The sequence below is a fragment of the Mesocricetus auratus genome, unplaced genomic scaffold, assembly GCF_017639785.1.
Source record: "Mesocricetus auratus isolate SY011 unplaced genomic scaffold, BCM_Maur_2.0 Super-Scaffold_100019, whole genome shotgun sequence".
Classification (NCBI taxonomy): domain Eukaryota; kingdom Metazoa; phylum Chordata; class Mammalia; order Rodentia; family Cricetidae; genus Mesocricetus; species Mesocricetus auratus.
In genome coordinates this window covers 13230788-13253448 of record NW_024429200.1, presented here as the reverse complement: position 1 = coordinate 13253448, position 22661 = coordinate 13230788, and positions in this window count along the sequence as shown.

Sequence of the window (22661 nt, the reverse complement as noted above, 5' to 3'; positions counted from 1 at the left end):
AGCACAAAGATTTTTCAACATGTGCACATTTAAACAAATAAATAAATGACACCTCATGGAACTGTAGAGCTGTATGGTAAAGAATACCATCATTCAAAGACTACAAAGTGGAAAAAAAGATTTTTTTACTAAATACAAATCTGATAAGGGTATAATATCCAAAATATATAAAGAATTCAAAGCTCTGGACATCAAGAAAGCGAAACCCTATTTTAAAAAAATGGTGTACAGCTCTAAACAGAATTCTCAAAGGGGGGAAATACAAATGGATGAGAAGCACTTAAAGAAATGTTCCATATCCTTAGTCATCTGGGAAATGCAAATCAAAACTGTTTTGAGATTTCATCTTACACTAGTCAGAATGACCAAGATCAATAAAACAAATTACATCCCATGCTGAGAGGCTGTGGAGTAAGGGATACTTTATCATCCATTGCTGTTGGGAGTGAAATATTGTACAACCACGGCTGAAATTAGTGTGGCACTTCAACAGGAAGCTAGGAAGAGATCCACCTAAAGATTCAGCTATACCACTGTTGGTCATATACCCAAAGAACACTTCATCCTACCACAGAAATCTAATACAGTAAAATCTTCCAAAAAGACGTGCACATATAAAGGTGATCTAAATAAAATTGCCAAATAATGAGACAGAGCCCCAACAGAAAGCTTTCAGTGCTTAGAATTGGCTACATCTACTCAAAGTTATTGTCCAAAGAGTTCCCATGGTGTGACGGTTTGAAAGAAATGGCCCCCAAAGGGAATGGCACTTTTAGAAGGCGTGACGTTATTTGAGGAAGTGTGTCGCTGTGGGGGCGGGCTTTGAGGCTTCATATGCTCAAGATACCACCTAGTGAGTCAGTCAACTTCCTGCTGCCGGCAAACTATAGCACTCTCAGCTCCAGCTCCATGCCTGCCTGCACGCTGCTGCCATGCTCCCCCTCGTGATCACGATAGACTGAACCTCTGAAACTGTAATCGAGCCACCCTCAATTCAATGCTGTTTTCCTTATAAGAGTTGCCATGGACATGGTGTCTCTTCACAGCCATAATAAACCCGAACTAAGACACATGGAGACCCCCAAACAGTCCAGGCTGTTGCCAGGGCTACTGGTTGCTTTCCACAAACTGACAGTAAGGATTGAAAATAACACACCTGCCCATCTCATTGAACACGGAGATGTCAAGCTGGAACTAGAGTTTATGCTACTGGGAGGTACTCAGCATGCTACTGAAGGAGAGAGGTAAACAACAGCCCATCTACAAACCCTTCGACCTATGATGATGACCAGCCTTCAAGACACACTACTACAATAGTGGCAAGGCTTATGGGAGTAACCACCGTCTGATCGGATTAAAGGCCCACTCAAGGGAAACCCTTCCGTAACACTGCTCAGGTGGCCGAGAATCTGAGACCAGATAAGCCAGAGACCTCGGGGAATAAAGACTACTGTTCTCATAAAGAAATGTAGTCATAAAAGAGCTACTAATGACATTTTGCTATACTCATAGATGAAGGCCTTAATCAGCTATCATCAACAAAGCTTCCTCCTGCAGTAGATGAGAACAAATACAGAGATGCATTGTCAGACAATGTGCAGAGTGAGAAACCTTGGAACACTCAGTCCCAAATGAGATATCTCCATCAAATCCCCCACCTCAAGTCTCAGGGAGCCCTACCAAAGATAAAGAAGAAAGAGCGTAAGAGTGTGTGTGGGGGGGGGTGGAAGATGCCAAGGAAGGAAGCAAGGCCTTCTAAATGCAGCAAGGCCAATCCACATAAGAACTCAGAGCAGCTTGTATGTGACCTGCAACGGTTTATGCCAGATGGGTCCCAGCACTTCCAAGGGGAAGAGGACACAAGCCCATATCCATAGCCCAGAGATATCTCCAATTGATAATTGCTCACAAATGAAAAATTAGGTTTCACCAGCAGAGCCTCACTTTACACAAATCGCTTTTAAGGCCAGACCTTTCCCCAGCAGTAGATACCGACACAAAGGGAGCTCAGTGGCATCTGGATGTGCTTTGTCTCATAACGTTTTTGTCAGGGCATTTTTGTTTGCAGATCTTTGCCATATATATATATATATTGACTTCCTATATATATATATATGTATATATATATATATATATATATTGACTTCCAATTTTTTTCTGGGAGTTTTGTTTGTACAAACTTGTTTGTCTCAGTGTCTATGTGTTTCTTGTGTTCCCCCACCCCCTGGCTTTATCTATGTTTGTTTGTTTTGCCCTATTCTTGTTTTTTATTTAATCTTTATTTTATTTTATTATTCTTTAGATACCTGTTTGTTCTCTCTCTCTCTCTCTCTCTCTCTCTCTCTCTCTCTCTCTCTCTCTCTCTCTCTCTCTCTCTGCTTTCCTTTGGTTTTTTGAGATGGGGTTTCTCTATGTAGCTCTGGTTATCCTGGAACTCACTCTGTGGATCATGCTGGCTTCGAACTCACAGAGATCCACCTGCCTGTGCCCCCCTGCCCCCCAGTACTGGGATTAAAGGCATGCATCACCAACACCTGGCATCCCTATTTGTTTTCTATCAAGAGAAGGAAAGGGTATGGATTAGGATGGAAGGGGAAATAGGGAGCATCTGGAGGGAGTTGGGGGAAGTGAAACCATAATCAGAATAAATTTAATGAAAAAAATCTATTTTCATTGAAAGAAAAACAAAAACTTTAGAAGCTTGGGCCTGGCTGAAGGAAGCCAGTGACTGGAAGTGTACCTTTGAGGGTTGCAATCATAATAAGATCCTTTGTCTCTGCTGTGATGTAAATGGTTTCATTGTCACAGTGTTCTGCCTCAGCATGGACCCAGAATCCCTGAGTTCAAGGTCTGTGATCTGTCACCCACAGTGACAAGGACCCCTTGTCGACACATGGACCTCATGGACCCCTCACTACACACCTCCCAAGATCTCTCCCCCATCCCTCTCAAGTAGGTTACATCCTATCATTTACTTCCATGAGTCTTTACTGAGAGAAGGATGTTATTTGCTTTTATAACAACACGATAACAAATTTAGAAAATTTGACATTGATATAGAGCTGTTATTCAACCTACAGTCTGTATCATAATCATGATAATGCCTCTTATCATTTTTCAGGTTTTGCTCTCATTCTTGTTCTTTTGATGTTAGGCCCAACTTGGGCACACTGTTATTAGTTCTGCTGTCCTTTAACCTATACAGGTTCTTGAATCTTTCTTGGTCTTCATGACATTTGGAAGAATTGAAGGGAATTGTGTTATTGGATGAGTCACTTTGGATTTATCTGATGGTTCTACATGACTAGACTGAGTTCATGCACTTTTAATAAAGTGGAATATAGATATTCCTCAGGTTATCACCAGAAGCAACATGATATCTATTTGATATTAATCTTGATAACTGGCTCTCAGGTTCTCAACCTTCCTAATGCTGCAACCCTTTAATACAGTTCCTCACATTTGACCCACAACCATAAAATTATTTTGTTACTACTTCATAGCTGTAATTTTGCTACTGTTATGAATCATAATGTAAATATCTCATAATGTAAATATCTAATATGCAACCCCTGTAGAGCTCATGTGTTGTGGAATATTCCTTTATACTGTGTGAAGATACGTCTCTGTGTTTAGTTTAGTACGAAACTAAATGGCCAAAAGCTAGGCAGTGTTTTCAGGGCAGAGAGAGTGCTCGAAAGAAGGCTGGGTCCCCAGCCAGCCAGAAAGGAAGCAGCATGGAGAGTACAGAGTAAAGGTAACTGAGCTCTATGAAAGAATGTACATTAAAAGATATGGGCTAATTTACATTACAAGAGCTACTTAGGAACAAGCCTAAGCTATCAACCGAGATTTCACAATTAATTAAAAGTCTCCATGTAGGAGTTGGAAGAAGGGGGCGGTGAATACATTCAAATTGTATTGTATACTTGGATGAAATTCTTAAATAAATCAAAGTGTAAACTAAAAAAAAGTCTCCATGTCATTATTAGGGAGATGATGGTCCTGATAAAAAAAAAATTCAACTACTGTCATGACCTCTACATTGAGAATCACTGCTCTAAGGGTTTGGTATTTTAGAAAGATCTTTTTTTAATGCTTGCAATGGTGCCACTTAGGTTTTAATGATTATCTGTGTCAGTGAAGTTAAAAATAGTGAACAGTAACTGAATTAAAGGTGTGATACTATAAGAAATCAATGTTATATCATAGAATCAAGCTTTTTCCCACTAATTCATACAATATAAAGTTAGAAAAGTTTACATCTACCATGGGGATTAAGTCATTATCAGTAAATCCATTTTATCAATATTTACTGTGTCACATTCCAAATGCAATGCCCAAATTGATGGTATATTAAGGGGTATAACAAAAGTCTCTTCAGTAAACAAAGCTCCCTTAGCATCTGTGAACTAGATCCTACAACTATACCCATATACAAGGTGGGTTCTTAGTCGCAGAGATTCTAATACAATGGTTGAGAAACTCCCAGCCTAAAAATGAAGGTGAGAAAAATTGCATGTTTTGTGACAATCACACAGCACAGGGACAAAAAATATGACTGAGGCCATGGAACATAGAAGGTGCTGAAGAGGTTGGCCATGAAGACAGCAGAAACAGAGAGGGAATGTGCAACACTGACCTTTCAACTCACTTGAATCAAAAAAGAGATAATAATAGATGATGAAGACAATGTTACTTTTTCAAAATAAGTATTATGTTAGTAAGATGTGTTTTGTAGTTACCTGACTAATAATCTTAGCTGTTGTTATAAATTAGGGGGTAATTGGTCCCACAACATAGGTTGGAAATGTTGTGATTCAAGTTAAATAGGTAATCACTACACAGGTTTGTGTCCCAAATCATCAAAAGGTGTTTGAGTTTTCCATTCATTCTCCCAGTTGGTCCTCCTCACGGGCAAGGAGATCTATTTGCACAGTGGACATTCAAGGGTGTGGAACAGGACAAGGTTGGCGTGTGGACTTGTTACTCTAATTTCTTTAACATCTTGATGGAACTACCAGAATTGAGATCTTCTTCCTTAGAAAGTGGAAAGGATGTCATCCTGCAGTGACATATGATTGGAAAAGATGTCCACTTACAAAGTCAAGATTTAAAAATCTATACCCATGTGTCAGGTCTCAACACCAGAAGAACACAGACTATAATAAAATTGCAATTTACAATGAAACCCTACACTACCAGAATATTTCACTTTGATGTGAATGGTTGTGTGCATCACATTTGTTTTTAAAAATTCCTATAAATGGCACACTGGTTTACAAAATGACCATAATTTCATCTTTTAAATTTTATTTATTTTTTCATTCAAACTCTCTACTTTATTCCAATTAAAGTTGTGTCTAAGAAAGTTCTAGAATAAGAGCATAGGGAGATATTTTGTAAGTATTCTGGAGGCTTACAGAGCATTTCTTCTACCTGAAAGTCATTAGCTATTGTCAGTCAACATTATTTTCATACAGCGATGTCAGTGTTGCTGTTGTCATCTAGATAGTAAAATATGAGGTCAGTGAACAAGGGGGAGCTCATGGATCCCAGACTGATAGGAAACCAACTGATGTTGGGAAACCAACATAGGACTGTTCCAGACCCCCTGAACGAGGATGTCAGTTTGGAGGTCTGGTTAATCTACGGGGCCTCTGTCAGTGGATCAGTATTTATCCCTCATACACGAATGGACTTTGGCAGCTCACTCCACATAGAGGGATACTCTTTCAGGCTAGACACACAGGGGAGGGTCTAGGCCCTGCTCCAAATGATATGACAGATCTTGATGGTCCCCCATGAAGGCCTCACCTTCCCTGGGGAGCAGAAAGGGGATGGGATGGGGGCCGTTGTGGGGCAGGAGAAGAGGGGAGGGAGAGGGAACTGGGATTGACATGTAAAACAAGATTGATGCTAATTTAAATTAAGAAAACAGAGGGAAAAATGATGATGTCAGTGAAGGGTTTCGAAGGAGATCAGGGAAGCACAAGTGTGGTAACTTCTAGGCAGGGGAAATCCCCCTAAAACCACCATCCAGATCCTTACAAGTCTCACACAATTAGTACTACTTGGACTTGAAGCATCCCCCATAGGTTCGTGTTTTGAAAACTTAACTCTTAATGGGTGGCAATATTTTAGGAAACGAGAACCTTTAAGAGGCAGGACCTGCCTGGGAGAATCAAGTCACTGAAGGCAGGCCTCTGACAGCATAGCCCCAGACCCAGCCACTCTGCCTCCTGTCCCATCCTCAGGTATGAAGGCTCCACCAAGTTCATTCCTGTCCCTGCAAACTCATCCATGCCTTCTCTGCCGGGACAGACTGAAATTTATGAAACCAGGAGCCAAGATCAACCCTTCCTCCTTGAAGTTGTTTCTGACTGGGGTTTTGGTCAAACTTTCAAAGGCAAAAGTAACTAATATTGTCAGTCAGCACCAAATCATCCAGTGACACCTAGCTGTGGGGGTCAGAGGCAGCACTGTTATTTCACTGCTGCTCCAAAGCTCTTCTTGGGGACTAGCTGGCAAATGCCTAATGTCCTACTATCCAGTTTTCTGAAGATAACGCCTTTGCCCAGAACAAATTGCTCTGATATTAAGTAACGTTTTTATAGTCTTATTCTTGGAAGAGCTTCCAGAACTCTGGGTAACCAGGTTTCATCTATACAACAGGAACAAAGTTGCTTTCTTTCTTGTTCAGAAGTGAAACAAGTACTGTAGGATGTTCAAAAATCCCCCACAATGTTAGATCTCTTTTCTTAAGAACTATATAACACTGTAGCTGAGGGTTAAAAACAAAGGCCCTCATTGAAACCCTTCAAATCTTGTTCTTCCTCATTTGAAACACACAGCCCAGCCAGGGAAATGAAGACACAGTAGTGAATACGGACAATGTTTGTAATATGTAAGATGAAGGAGTTCAGTTTGTTAAACTGGAATGCTCTACTTAGAGATATTTGAAGCATATTTTGCTTTGTATTTAGTCTAGCTGACCCTTAGAATTTTCCTTAAAAACAAAGAAGAAATCTGTCTTCTAGAAAGTAAAGGAGAGCCAACAATCTTACCACCTGTTAATTCATCTCTGAATTCCCTTCACGTTAACTAAAGACAGAAAAAAAAATCCAAGAAATGCAAAAAGGTGACAAAAAGAAAAGAAAACTGACTGAGACTTAATGAGTCATCTGTATGCAAGACCACAGGCTGGACACCTTAGATTCATACCCACTTTAGCCAAAGGAAGACTATCACCAGACTTCATTTTAACCTTTGTATGACCTCTGAGCATGTGATAAAAGGAACTACATACTCTCTTTCGTAGTTTGCTCGGACATCTAGCAAGAATCACTTTCCCCAACCTGAACTACTGACATTTCTACGAGACAAAGTCAGAGATTGGTAGGATTTGTCACTATATTATCAGGAAAAAACAAAGATCTTGGACACTCATGCACTTTACAAAGCTAGTATGTCAGATGCATAATGACAAATCACACCTGGAATTCTGTCAACCGTCCGAGTGCCACACACTTTTTAAAAGATATAAATAGGAACACAATCTCCAAAGAAATCTCAGAAAAGTGGAGAGTGGAAACCATGCTCCACTTGCAACATAAAAATGGGGAGATGTTATGAACTTCAAATACATATGGGGTTATTCTATGGAAAAGGAAACATGTATATTTTAAGTACATAGTCTTGCTGTAGTGTCAGAAGCCTAAAATAAAATTTAGTGGACTATTCTGGGAGGTAGTAAGTTCCTCTCCACTTGAAATCTTGGACTATGCCCTTGGCAGACTATTATAAAGATTAGGTGGAGGTTATAGGGGGATAACATTAACGTTCTGTCTAACTCTAGAATTATGCAAAAGTGGAAGGGGCAGACTGCTACCAAATCTTAATCCAAATTTCCAAGACTCTAAACTCAAAAGTAGGAATACATTAAATCTAAACAACCTTGTCTCACACAAACTGTGAAGTAAGAAGTAAGATCTACATTTTCTTTACCTTTTCAGTTCAAAGTTATGTTTTATTACGTGCCTTTTTCTTCTATAAACTGAGATACAAGCCAATAATTTTACCTATTGATGCATACACTGGGGTCAGGCATTTTTATTGTATCATTTATGGTCATTAAGCATGCCATTTAAGCATCGTCATTCATTTGGGTAACATATTTATTGAGCACCTGCTATATGACAGTCACAGGACTACACATTCCAAGAAGGAATGGGGGCTCCACCTCCCAAAATTTATAGTCTATGATTCTTGCTGTCTCTCCATAGATTATATTGAAGCTGCTGTTTTCATACATGCACTCATGCTTTTATTAATTTTTTATTAAAAGGGACAAACTATTTTTATAAAAAGAAAAAGCAATATCCTTCCATGAGACACTCAGTTAAAAAAGGATAGTTATCAGCTTAGAAGAACTCAATTCACAAAATTTGAGAAATCATATTTATTTAGAACAAAAATATATTACTACTTACATCCTTGGGATTAAATGAATATGCATGCCATTCTTTTCTACGTTTAATATATATCAATGATAGTTTGCTTTAACTTCACTCATTAAGAGAATATAATTGCATAAATGACTAAATATCATTATAAGAGCTGAATAGCTAGCTGTCTTTTGGCAACTCAGATGGCCAGAGAATGTCTAGACTAGAAATAGAAATATTTGTGGGCATTATGTCTTCTTACATACACCAGTAGCTTGATTTGCTATTGAGCTAGAATTTTAGCAGTAGGATTAGATTAAGACCTAGAAAAAGCCGGGAGTTAGTGGTGCACGCCTTTAATCCCAGTACTCGGGAGGCAGAGGTAGGCAGATATCTGTGAGTTCGAGGCCAGCCTGGTCTATAGAGTGAGTTCCAGGACAGCCTCCAAAACAATACAGAGAAACCCTGTCTTGAAAAAACAAAAACAAAAAAGACCTAGAAAAAGCTTTAGGATTATGTTATGTTATTGATTGAATGACACTATCAAAAATAATGTACTAAAGAGTTCAAAGGGACCTGGGTGCCGACCAGTGGAAGAGTGCTAGCCTTGTGTGTACAATGTCCTAGATTCAATCCCCAGCAGAGGGAGATGGCAATGGTGGGTGGAGCGGGGGGGGGGGGGAAAGATCTTAGGTAAGCATTCCAGTATTCTTGCTGGGACCCATTCAGAATCCCCCTGAGCTAAAAATGATTCTTTACTCTTTTTCCTGATTATCATTTCACAAGCACCAATTCACTGCTTGGAACATTGGAAATAGTCAGTGGACGTTTTTGGAGAACAAATGAATAGGCATTGTTGGAAATGAACTAAACTGACATTATGAGGACAAAAGAGAGTCCACTTCTTTCCTTAGCTCACTACAAATACAAATTACTACAGATCAGCTAAGTACTGGATGTTAGACATTGGAATATATCTAGGGATCATCAAAAGCTCTATCAGTACTAACCTTCCAGGAGTTCTAACTGAAGAGAGATATTCAGACTATGCCATTAAAATACAAACTTAATGTGCATAATATGTTAAGTGGTATGATAAGATGCAGAGTTGTAACAAGGATTTGACCTTGGCCAGGAAGGGGGAGGGCTTCTCTAAAGAAGTAGCAAAAGGTACACTAAAATAAAGTGAAGTAGAAACAGTCACAGGAAGACGTTCTGGCAGGGGCAAAGGTCTTCATAGTGAGGGTTAGTGTGACTGCTGCAGGGGACATGTGTGACATGAGGCTGAAAGACCCGAAGGCCATGTAAAGAGGTCTTTAATCCTAAGACTGGATAAGAAAATGGCATAAAGGAGGAGGACACGACTATTCCTGAAGTAGGGAGAGGATTTTCATTGTAGGTATAAGGGGGAACGCAGGCAGAGGGAAGAGTCCAGGCTGAACACGACCAGCAGACTAAACTGGACCCTGAGAGCACAGATGGGGAGAGAGAGCAAGAGAGGCACCACAGACTAAGAGGCTGCCCCGGCCAAGAAGCCAAGAGACTGGCTTAACCAGAATGGCTGGATTGCATAGGGACCCAGCTAGGGGATGTGAAGGGGAAGTCCAGCATCTGGGCTGGAGAAGTTTAGGGTAAAGAGCAGGGAATGCCAGTCATGCCCTGGAACAGGTAGAGACTGAGGGATGCTGGGAGAACCTGGAAGACAGATCCACTTTGATACGTTAAATCGGCAGCACAGTTAGCAATTTGTCCCAGGTTTGAGACCTAGCAAAGATCAAAATAGCAGCAGCAGAGTGTGTAGCAAGGAGCACACACACACACCACTCTGCATTCAAAAGTGTACATTAAATGTAGCATCATTTTGTTATGTGCCTATATGTTCATATATATATATATATTTGCTTTTATGAGGCAGGGTTTCTCTGTATTGTTTTGGAAGCTGTCAGTCCAGCCTGACCTCGAACTCACAGAGATCTGCCTGCCTCTGCCTCCCTAGTGCTGGGATTAAAGGCGTGCACCACCACCGCCCGGCTATTCATATATTTTTTTTATTGCAGTATCATTGGTACATACTTAAGTTCACTGTTTGAGATGAACAATCTAGTGGGCTTTATACATTTACTAAGTTGTGTGACCATCTGTAGCCTAATTGCAGAAACTTCTAACTAACCCCCAAAGAAACCCTCTCCTCCTCCAGGAGGAAAACATCTGGACATCACTTTTGCTTTCCTCTTGGAGCTGCCTACTCTAGAATATCCTCTCTTTCTACTTATATGTTTCCATTTTGTTTTTATTAAATTAATTCCTTAACAAATCTGTGCAAGGACACAATGCGCTCTGGTTACTCTCTGCCCCACATGCTCACTTATTTCCCTTCTTATCAACCCCCAATCTACCCAACCTGTCCCTTTTCCGGGTTCATGACTTTCAGTATTATTGTGTGGCCATTGGTTTAACCAGAGCAATGTGTATGGATGACCACGCTGGAGTCTAGTGAGGTTGCCAGTCAGTACACAACTGAAGGCAATGACTTGCCCTGTCCTTGAAATAGTTCAGCTGTGAAAAACAATTGTGCAGCTGTGAGGGGTTGGCCCCTGGATCAGTCTCCATCTTCGTCTGGCTGTTACTGGACCCATCCTTGTGCAGGCCCAGTGCAATCATCCATAGATGTTGATAGCTCACGGTTATAATGGCTGTGTACATCCAGAAGATGGCGTTTCACTACCCTTCTCCATATTCTGGGTTAGTCTTTCCATCACTTCTCCTGTGGTGTTCCCTGCCCCCTGGAGGAACGGGTCTGTTGCTGGCTTCTTCAACTTAGAATAATGTCTTCAAGATTCATGCAGGCTATAACACATACTTTATTTCTGTTTGAAAGACAAATACTATTTTATGGTTTGAATACAGACCATATTTAATTTATTTTTGTTGGACATCTACGTTGTTTCCAGTTATAGACTACTATAAACACTGCTGGCATGAACCTGCTTGTGCAAGTTTCTTTTAGAATATATATTTTAATCTTTCTTGAGTGTATTCCAAGGAGTAGAATCCTGGGTCAGCTAGTATTCTACTGCTGTTCACTATCAGCATGTGTGGGAGATGAACTTCTAAGCTGTCCTTTGGGTGGGGGCAGATAATGAGTTCTCTAGACCCAAGATAAATGATAAATGGGTGTTTTATTGGGGAAGAACTTACATAGATAACAGTAAAGAACAGCCACAGCCTTTGTGCTCCAGAAGATGCAGTCTCTGCGCTCCCGATCCAACCTGCCACCAGAGAGAGAGAGAGAGAGAGAGAGAGAGAGAGAGAGAGAGAGAGAAGCATACACACCTGAAGCCATGCCCAACACAAATACACAAATACACTGGCAAGGCCAGAAGCCACTACAGTCCTTCGTTGTGCCCAGAAGTCTGTGAGGAAAGATGAAGATTCAATGCATGTGGTCATCACCAGCCTCTTCTGAGCTCACTGGTGCATCACACACACCCAATACAGCCATTTGTCCACACTGCACACTGCAGCTGACAACACTAATCTGTCCACACTGCACTGCAGCTGACAGCACTAATCTGTCCACACTGCACACTGCAGCTGACAACACTAAACTAATCTGTCCACACTGCACACTGCAGCTGACAGCACTAGACTAATCTGTCCACACTGCACACTGCAGCTGACAACACTAAACTAATCTGTCCACACTGCACACTGCAGCTGACAACACTAAACTAATCTGTCCACACTGCACATTGCAGCTGACAACACTAAACTAATCTGTCCACACTGCACATTGCAGCTGACAACACTAATCTGTCCACACTGCACACTGCAGCTGACAACACTAATCTGTCCACACTGCACTGCAGCTGACAGCACTAATCTGTCCACACTGCACACTGCAGCTGACAACACTAAACTAATCTGTCCACACTGCACACTGCAGCTGACAGCACTAGACTAATCTGTCCACACTGCACACTGCAGCTGACAACACTAAACTAATCTGTCCACACTGCACACTGCAGCTGACAACACTAAACTAATCTGTCCACACTGCACATTGCAGCTGACAACACTAAACTAATCTGTCCACACTGCACATTGCAGCTGACAACACTAATCTGTCCACACTGCACACTGCAGCTGACAGCACTAATCTGTCCACACTGCACACTGCAGCTGACAACACTAATCTGTCCACACTGCACTGCAGCTGACAACACTAAACTAATCTGTCCACACTGCACACTGCAGCTGACAACACTAATCTGTCCACACTGCACACTGCAGCTGACAACACTAAACTAATCTGTCTACACTGCACACTGCAGCTGACAACACTAAACTAATCTGTCCACACTGCACACTGCAGCTGACAACACTAATCTGTCCACACTGCACTGCAGCTGACAACACTAAACTAATCTGTCCACACTGCACACTGCAGCTGACAGCACTAATCTGTCCACACTGCACTGCAGCTGACAACACTAAACTAATCTGTCCACACTGCACACTGCAGCTGACAACACTAATCTGTCCACACTGCACACTGCAGCTGACAGCACTAATCTGTCCACACTGCACACTGCAGCTGACAACACTAATCTGTCCACACTGCACACTGCAGCTGACAACACTAAACTAATCTGTCTACACTGCACACTGCAGCTGACAACACTAAACTAATCTGTCCACACTGCACACTGCAGCTGACAACACTAATCTGTCCACACTGCACACTGCAGCTGACAACACTAAACTAATCTGTCTACACTGCACACTGCAGCTGACAACACTAAACTAATCTGTCCACACTGCACACTGCAGCTGACAGCACTAAACTAATCTGTCCACACTGCACACTGCAGCTGACAGCACTAATCTGTCCACACTGCACACTGCAGCTGACAGCACTAAACTAATCTGTCCACACTGCACACTGCAGCTGACAGCACTAAACTAATCTGTCCACACTGCACACTGCAGCTGACAACACTAATCTGTCCACACTGCACACTGCAGCTGACAGCACTAAACTAATCTGTCCACACTGCACACTGCAGCTGACAGCACTAATCTGTCCACACTGCACACTGCAGCTGACAGCACTAAACTAATCTGTCCACACTGCACACTGCAGCTGGCAACACTAAACTAATCTGTCCACACTGCACACTGCAGCTGACAACACTAATCTGTCCACACTGCACACCGCAGCTGACAACACTAATCTGTCCACACTGCACACCACAGCTGACAACACTAATCTGTCCACACTGCACACCGCAGCTGACAGCACTATCTGTCCACACTGTACACTGCAGCTGAGAACACTAGACTCAGCATCCACATCACCTCAGAACTGAAAGAGTCAGGTTGTAAACTGCACATCATCTTTTTGATCTACCGCATAGCACTGCCCTTTTGGTGGGTGTGGCATTGTCCTGCCTTGAAGATTCTTCTCTGTATCTACAGAGTAAATCAAGGAGTAATTCATCCACCTTAGATCCTTCTCACCCTTAATCTAGCACGCAAGGAGTAATCCATCCACCTTAGATCCTCCTCCCCCTTAATCTAACACATTTGTGTGTAATGAGGAAAGCAAAGAAACGGCCAGTATCTCTCATCTCTCCTGTAGAGTTTTAAGTTGTAGAATAAAAAGAAGAGAATTTGTTCAGAACTTTTCCCATCCTACTTTCTGTTCTCACCTTTCTGGTCCATCAAAATGAGTAGATTTCTCTTTTTTAATTTTCTTACAATTTGGCAGTTCTCACTATGGAAGTTCTGAAACGGTGGGAAGAGCTGTTAGTTGTCACAGTGGTGGATAAGGTATGGTCAGCACTCATTTGAACAGAAGAGCTGTCTCTCTTTGCTTGGATCATCCCTTGCAATAATGGCTTTATTAACATACAAGTCACATACCATGAAATTCACCTATTTAAAGAATCACTCAAGAGCTTTCATTTTTGCATTTTATGCAGATTTAATAGGGTGTACATTGGCTTTAACATAGCTATTACAATTCTCCCAAATGTGGCAACAGATTTTTAACATTAAAATGCCTTGAATAGTCACTCCTGGTGGCTCGCACCTTTAATCCTAAGCAAAGGCCCAGCAGATCTTTGTGAGTTTAAGGCCAGCCTGGTCTACATGATGAGTTCCAGGACATCTAGAACTACATAATGAGAACTTGTCTCAAAGAGAAAAAGAAAAAGAAAAAAAGCCTTTAGATTTTTTTCTCATTGTTATTTGTGATGCTGTATTTTATTGAGTATTTGTCATAGTTAGAGTTTCTATTATTGTGAGGAGTTACCATGACCATGGCAACTCTTATAAAGGAAAACGTTTCACTGGATCTGGCTTACAAGTTCAGAGGTTTAGTCCAGTGTCAACACGGCAGGAAGAACAGTGGGACACAGGCAGACATGATGGAAGAGGAACACAGAGTTCTGCATCTAGATCCACAGGCGACAGTAAAGGAAAGAGACCCTGAGTCTGGCCTGAGTATTTGTAACTTCAAAGCCCACCTCCCTGTACACTTCCTCCAACACGGCCACACCTTCTAATAGTGCTACTCCCTTTGAGCCTATGGGGGCCATTTTCAACCACCAGAGTATTACTTTATGTGGAGGTCAGAAGACAACCTGTGGGAGCTGGTTCTCTCCTTCCACCGTGTAGATCCTAGGGATCAAACTCAGATCATCTGGCTTGTCAGCCAATGACCTTATCCACTAAGCCACCTCTCCAGCTCTCTTCCAGTTTTTTAAAAATACATTGTCAATCATCATCTCACAATGCAATATAACAGCATAACTTTTTGTTCCCAACTATAACTTTATCACTATGTAAATCTTTCCCTGTCCCTTCCTACCCTCAAAGACTTCTAGTGTAATCAGAGATGTGCAACTATTACCAATCTTAGGATATTTAAGGAGAAACCATATACCTTTTTAACACCCACTCCCCACTTTTCCTCAACTCAATCAAAAATCTGTTTTCTGTAGCTATGGATTTGCCTATTATGTGTTTTTCACATAAAAGGAGTCATCCAGTGTGTGTCTGACCTCTTTCACTTAACACAATGATGTTAAGGGTCATCTATGTAGTATCATCTATGTAGTATATAAGTACTTCATTTTATGTCTGAATAATATACTATTTTACTCTAAGTTTATACATGATGACAGACACTTAGATTGTTTCTATTTGGGGGTATTAAGAGTCAAGTTGCTAATGAGCATTAGTATAAAAGGTTTGTGTCGCAAATAGTCTTGTTTTTTTCCTGGAAATATATCTAGAAGTGGAATTTCAGGGTCACATGGTAACTGTACAATTAAGATTTTTAGGGAAAATTATTGTTCAAGGTTACTGTACCATTTTACAATACTGCAAGAAGTATATGAAGGTTTCAATTTTTGAAACATTGCCAACACTGGTTGATGGGGAGGCTCTTCTGTATACTGTAAACATATGTTTCTCTTATTGGTTGGTGAATAAAGTTGTTTCAGCCAATGGACCGGCAGGATGTAGCCAGGCAGGAGATATATGTGGGGATACCTGACCAGGAGAAAACTGAGAAAAGGAACTCGGAAAGTGGGTCAAAAGTGAGATGCCTTGTAGCTACTGAGGAAGAAAGAGACCCAGACATTCTCCAGTAAGCCAAGATCATGTGGAGATACACTGATTAATAGAAATGGGTTAATAATTAAAAGAGAGCTAGCCAGTAAGAAGCCTGAGCCATAGGTCAAACAGTCTATAATTAATATAAGCCTCTGTGTGTTTATTTAGGACTGAACAGCTGCAGGACATGGTGGGACAGAAACGTCCGTGCACAACTTGTTATTGTCTTTTTATGATAGCCATCCCAGGTGGTATGAAATGGTATTCCTTTGTGGTCTGATTTGCATTTCCCAGATGGCTAATAAGGTTGGGCATATTTTCATGTTGGTTTGCCATTTATATATCTTTTTGTTGTTGCTATGGTGGTGGTAGTGTAGGTGAGCATGTTTATGTGTGCACATGTTCACATGTGGGGGGTAGGGGGTAGGTTGGCTCCAGGCACCTTGTTCAGTCTTTCTTGACTTTATTTGCTGAGGCGGTATCCATTTGAGAACCCAAAGCTTACCCATTCAGCTATCTAGCTAGCCGGTTTGTCCTGGAGATGCCCTGGCCCTGTGTTCCTAGTGCTGGAATTACAGGTAGGCCATCCACCCCAAGCAGGCCCTGATGTCAGTTTGGGAATCTAAATTATGTCCTCAGAGGACACAGCATGACTTGATCTTCTAAGCAATCTTCCCACCCTCCCATTTATGTATCTTTGTCAGAGAATCACCATGTCTGACTCTAGAAATATATACCATTAAACTTTCCTACAGACAAAGGCATCCCTTACAATTATCTAAGCCTAGCATCTAACGTCAGTCTTCATAGAATGATGAAGGATGTATGCATGGCTCCATGTACAATGAATTCAAGGGAGGCAGCGACCATGTGAACAGTATCAGTCACACCTTGTTTCATTTGGAAGCGCTGTTCAGGCAAAATGTCTCCATAGTATCTGAATCGCTAGTGCAGCATTCGTTCTTATCAGTCTGCACTTGTTCCCATGACACGCAAATTCAGACTCCTAACAGACTCAGAAACATGGACATCTCATTGAATGTTAACAATAAGTCATTTCCAACTAAAATATTTTAATATTTCTTGATGTTATATAAGATTAAGTGAGTTGTGTTGCAAAAACTACATATTAATATTACACAATTTTAATCATCTATTGTTTTTGAACCATATTTCAATCCTATCCCCAGAAACCTGTCAAATACTCCTCTTGGTTTTACCTTCTGATACTGTTCTACTTTTCAATCTGTCCTCTTCTTAGCCTAGCCAAGTATTTAATATCTAAAATCTTTCAAATACCAAAAAATGGACATACTAGGATTTTAAGAGTAGAGATGCATCTTTTGCATGTGATATTTTATCACATTTTTCTAGTGTCATAATAAGGGGACTGAGTTTACAATGTATTAAAAAGAAAGACCAGGTTCATTTGTGTGGATACTGTACTTCCTCATTTTCTACTCTTCAGCTACCTGTCATTTCTCTCAGCTATTATCCATGCTTCAATTACAGTTATTTCCTCTCTTTCTCACCACATTCAAATAAGTATGATCTATTATTGTGCATCCTAATTCTAGCTGGTAATTTTATTTCTACCCATACTTCTCCTCTTTCATTTTCTCATACTTCTTACACAAAGCAGTTTCTTCTCTTAAATTCAATTTTTCCACATACAAGACAGACACATCTGATTCCTTCATTACATGTTCTGGTGTGGACATGCCTAGGCACTTACACAGTGAAAGACTCATTATTTTATAATATATTACTTTCTTCTTGGTTCTCTTTTTTATTAGGTTTAGCTTATTATATTGGTTTGGGGAATTATATGTGGAGATAATGTGTATTATCCATGACTTTCATTTGAAGGCAATAAAAGATTCTTCACAACACATTCATTATAGAACTAAGCCAGTGGGTCTGAGAGGATAAGAGCCACTGGTCTGTCTGCTTCATATTTTCCTTCTACTCTCCTGTGAGGGGAGAACACCTTCTCTGTGCTGTGGCAGATTCCATGGTCTCAGGTGAGTGGGCTGGGTTCCCAACATGTCAAAGAATTTAGATTATAGTCACTAACACAAGCCCTGTATTAAGATTAATAAAGTCATGTAACTACCCTCTCATGCCCAGCATAGTAGGGTGCCAGCTCAACTTCAAAGGCTAAACAAAGTCGAAACTTAAGACATGTGCTGAAACATATGATATCAATGACTGCTAATTAAAAGGGCTTAATCCAGATTGGAGGCAATTTAATCAAGTTTGATTTCATAAATTCCAGTGTTTTAGTCAGTGTCCTCCAGAGGAACAGAACTTATTAAATATATATTCATTTTTATATATGTATATATACATATATATGTATATAAAAGGGATTTATTGGAATGGTTTCCAGGCTGTGGTCCATTAGTCCAACAATGCCTGCCTACCAATGGACGGTCCAAGAATCCAGCTGCTGTTCAGTCCACAAGGCTAAATGTCTCAGTTGGTCTTCAGTATATTCAAGAACCCTGAAGTAGTAGGCTTTAATGTCAGTGAAGGAATGGACTTGCTAGTGAGTTCCTTGACTTAATGGGAGCATGGCTTCATTCCTCATGTAGTGTTCCCCTGCGTACACAATATGTCTCAACTCCCCTTTGTATCAAGACACTGGTCATAGTGGGTTAGGAACACAAAAAATACAATCTTATCTTTAGTCCATAATTATTATGATGCAATGACCTTATTTCTAAATAAAGTCACATTCTGAGGACTGGGGGTTAGGGTCTGAAAATACAAAATCGAGGAGGGGAACACAATTCAATACATACATAACACATTCCTTTTTGCTATAGCAATAATGCTTATTGTTTGTGAAATCATGGCTGTGTGAGAAAGGAAGTAAAAACAGTGGTCTCAAATAGTAGCACAGCAATAACCCCCACTTTCAGTCTCTAGTCCTTCCATTTACCTAATGAAGAAAAAAGAGTTGATCAGTATTTTGTGAGAACTAATATAATAGCACTTGAAATTTAACTACTTGTGAACAAGCTGCCAAAATTACCAACCAACCTGCATCTTCAAAAATGGTATTATTTTGCAAATTTAGACATCCTTATATTCTTTCTTTAATAGGCACGTGGCACATTTCAAAATAGCTAGAAGAGTTCAAACTTCCCATCACATGAAATGATTAATGAGTAGAGATGGAAATACCTAGTGTCTCAATTGGATTAATACATACAGTATAGAACAAGTATATATGCATTGAATTACCTTAAGGTGCCCCTCAAACCATGAAATTAAAAAATATAAAGCATACTGTTACATTTAATATGTAAGTAATACATCTATAACTGGCAAAGTCCATATGTAAGTGTACCACATTCATGCCTGGTACCTGTAGGGGCCAGAAGAGGACACTGGATCTCCTAGAATAACCATGTGGGTTATGGGAGCCAAATCCAAGTCCTCCTGAAGAGCAACAAGTGCTCTCAACCACTGAGCCATCTCCCAGGTCCCTGTTCTGTGTTTGAGCATGTAAGCACTGCCACCATGCACTCCACCATTTTCCTCTGAATTTTCAAAGCCAAGTCCATTGCAAGCGAAGACGTAAAGCACAGGAGAATTGGCTTCTGTCTATTCTTCCCCTTCCTGTCCTGCTCTATTCCCTTGTGTAGCATGCTTAAAGCCTTGTTCTGTGCACTGTCTGCCCTTCCTGACCATACTTTGGGTACTCTAACTTACCTGTAGGAACCTTGATGTGGCCCTACCCGCCTCTACTGCTCGGGAGTTACCATTATTAAGTTTGCATAGGGAAGTCGGTCAGTTCTTTATTTCTCTGGCATTCAGATATTTAAGATGTTTTCTTTGATCATGTGTAATAAAACTAATTAATTGACCCATGCTAATGTGGGGGACAAGACCAAGAAAGTACCCAGGATTCTTCTAAACCATCCAGGGAAACCTCTGTTGGGGACAAAAAGGAAAGAGGGAGACCAGTTTGGGGATGTGACAGTGTGGAAGAAAATGGCCCCCAAAGAGAGTGGCACTATTAGGACATGTAGCCGTGTTGGAGGGAGTGTGACACTGTGGGCATGGGCTTTGAGGTCTCTTTGGCTCAAGCTTTACTCAGTGTGACACTCAGACCAATTCCTGTGACCTGTAAGACGTAGGACTCTCAGCTCCTTCTCCAGCACCGCGTCTGCCTGCACACTGCCATGCTCCCAAACATGATGATAATGGGTTAAACCTCTGAGCAGTAAGTCGCCACCTCAATGAAAAGTTTTCTTTATAAGAGTTGCTGTGGCCATGGTGTCTCTTCACAGCAATAGAAACCTTAAGACCCGGGAAGGAGGGTGTCTTGTAATTTTGTTGTCTAATCAAGCCTAACAACTTTACTAGGACTTTTAGGAAAGGCCAACTAAATGAAGCACTGAGTCCAGGGTCTAAGGCAAATGTAGATCCCCATACCCAGCATTCTGACTCATAGGAGACAGGCAACTGCCTAAAGGATTGTGACCTCCTTGATAAGCTCAGTGCATTGTCTTTTCCCCCTGATAAATGCACCATGATGCTATAATTCTAAAATGGAGATGACTGCCATCTTGCCCTGTCTCGAGACAATATAAGGCGTGCATCTGGCCCTCCTTTTACCTAATCAAGACCCTTATTGGGGCAAAAGGAAGCAATGATGATATTTCCCATCTCCTGCCTGGTTGCTGACCCGGGCAGACAATGACAATTGTCATTTGTTGAAGCAAGATGGATCTAGGGCACCAAGATACAGCAAGCTGCAAAACCTGATAAAGGATGTTAGAGAGACAAAGGGAAGAAACTTCATGTGTCGACATGCTACATTCCCAAGACATTGTTCCATCAAGCTTACTGTTAAGAAGTTTCAAGTCAGCAGTCACAGATCGTTAAACCCCAAACACAGGGGCCCTGTAGGGAAGGGAGTAATATTCTCATCCATGTAGCTATTTACAGTGTTCCTTCAACCATGTGGCATTTGAAATGACAATAAAACATCCTGCAAAAATCATTAAGATCTGGATGAGAAGACCTGCATTTGTTCTGAATTTCAGGCTTACTACCTGAATGATGTTATCAATTTTTTCAAAATCACACTATTATCAATAAGACAGTCTCAAATTAGGAGATAGACTACAAGGGTTAAAGTAAGCAAGAATGTGTGACAGAGCCCGTGACCTATCTACCAGATTCCAGCCACCTCATTTTTTAGGGCAGGGTTACAGAAGGTCTCCTCTTCCTACTCACAGGTAGATGGAGCCATTTGACCAAGTTCTTTCCCAGAGAATGTAAGCAGAGGTAACATCTGCCACTTGCAGGCCAGGTGCAGAAAAATCTCCTGCAGCCCTTTCTCTGCTCATTGACTGATTACAGATGATAAAGAGAACCCAAAACAGAAAATCCAGAAAGACAGAAGCCACGCTATATAAATAGAAGTCAGGGAATCTATTATTTAGCTTAGAAAAATCTTTAAAACTTTGTTTGACCAGCCTTTATTTAAAATTCACCCTTTCCTACCATAATCAAGATGGACACCCAAGGTAATGTATGAACATCAGTCAGCTTTTTCACTAATAAAAATCATCAGTATTGTCATATTTCATTATACCTATTACAGATACATATTTCAAAATACAATGTATTCTCAACAGTTCTTAGTATTAAAACACCTGTTAGACCTACTGCTAGTTCTTAATATTTAATGAATTAGTAGAAAGTACATATTACTGTATCATAAAACTGTTCTTTTAATACTTTAATAACAAAATTTTAGAATTTCATTATATAATCTTATATATATTTTTGATGCGTTTGTAAACATTATTCAAAGAAGAAAGTCTGCCACTTAATAGGACCTCCTAAAGTGGTCCATGGCAGACACAATAAATTTCAGAAACCGTGAGGGTTATTCTCAGATCTACACTATCATAGAAAAGGCAAGTCTGCAGACAGGACTTGGAAAGAGAGAAAGGAGATTACTATAAAGAGATATGGAGTGCCTTTTGGAGCAGTAAACTCATTTTGTATCTCCAATGTAAGTGGTTCCACAGGAGTCTATATTTTTCAAAACTCTGATCTGTATACCTAAAAAAGAAAGATTTTACTGTATAAAATTACAGCCAAGTAAATATGCCTTTTTTAAAAAACTATCATGGGATGGCTAGGATTGCAAAGTGACAAGAATAAAGTAGTTGTCATGATAACATGAAGGAGAATCACCCACTGACCTGTAGAGATGCACCTGCTACTGTGCCACGAGGGCCACTCTATAGGGAGCCCTCTGCCTCAACCCTTCCTGTTCAGTCCCCCCTGTAATTGCAGGGGGGAAAGAGTGTGAAAGAGAAATGACTAAGGGACCTAGGACAGTATCCACACTCCACTCAGTCAGAGCACAAACCACTTCTCATAGTTCACACCATCACCACCATCAAACCCAAAGCTGCCATCACCACAATCACCACCAACAACAAACAGTAGCAATTCCACAGCTACCATTCCCACAATCACCACCACCATTACCATTATTCCATCCCCATCACAAACACCAGAAGCAGCAAATCCACTGCCGCCATAACCACC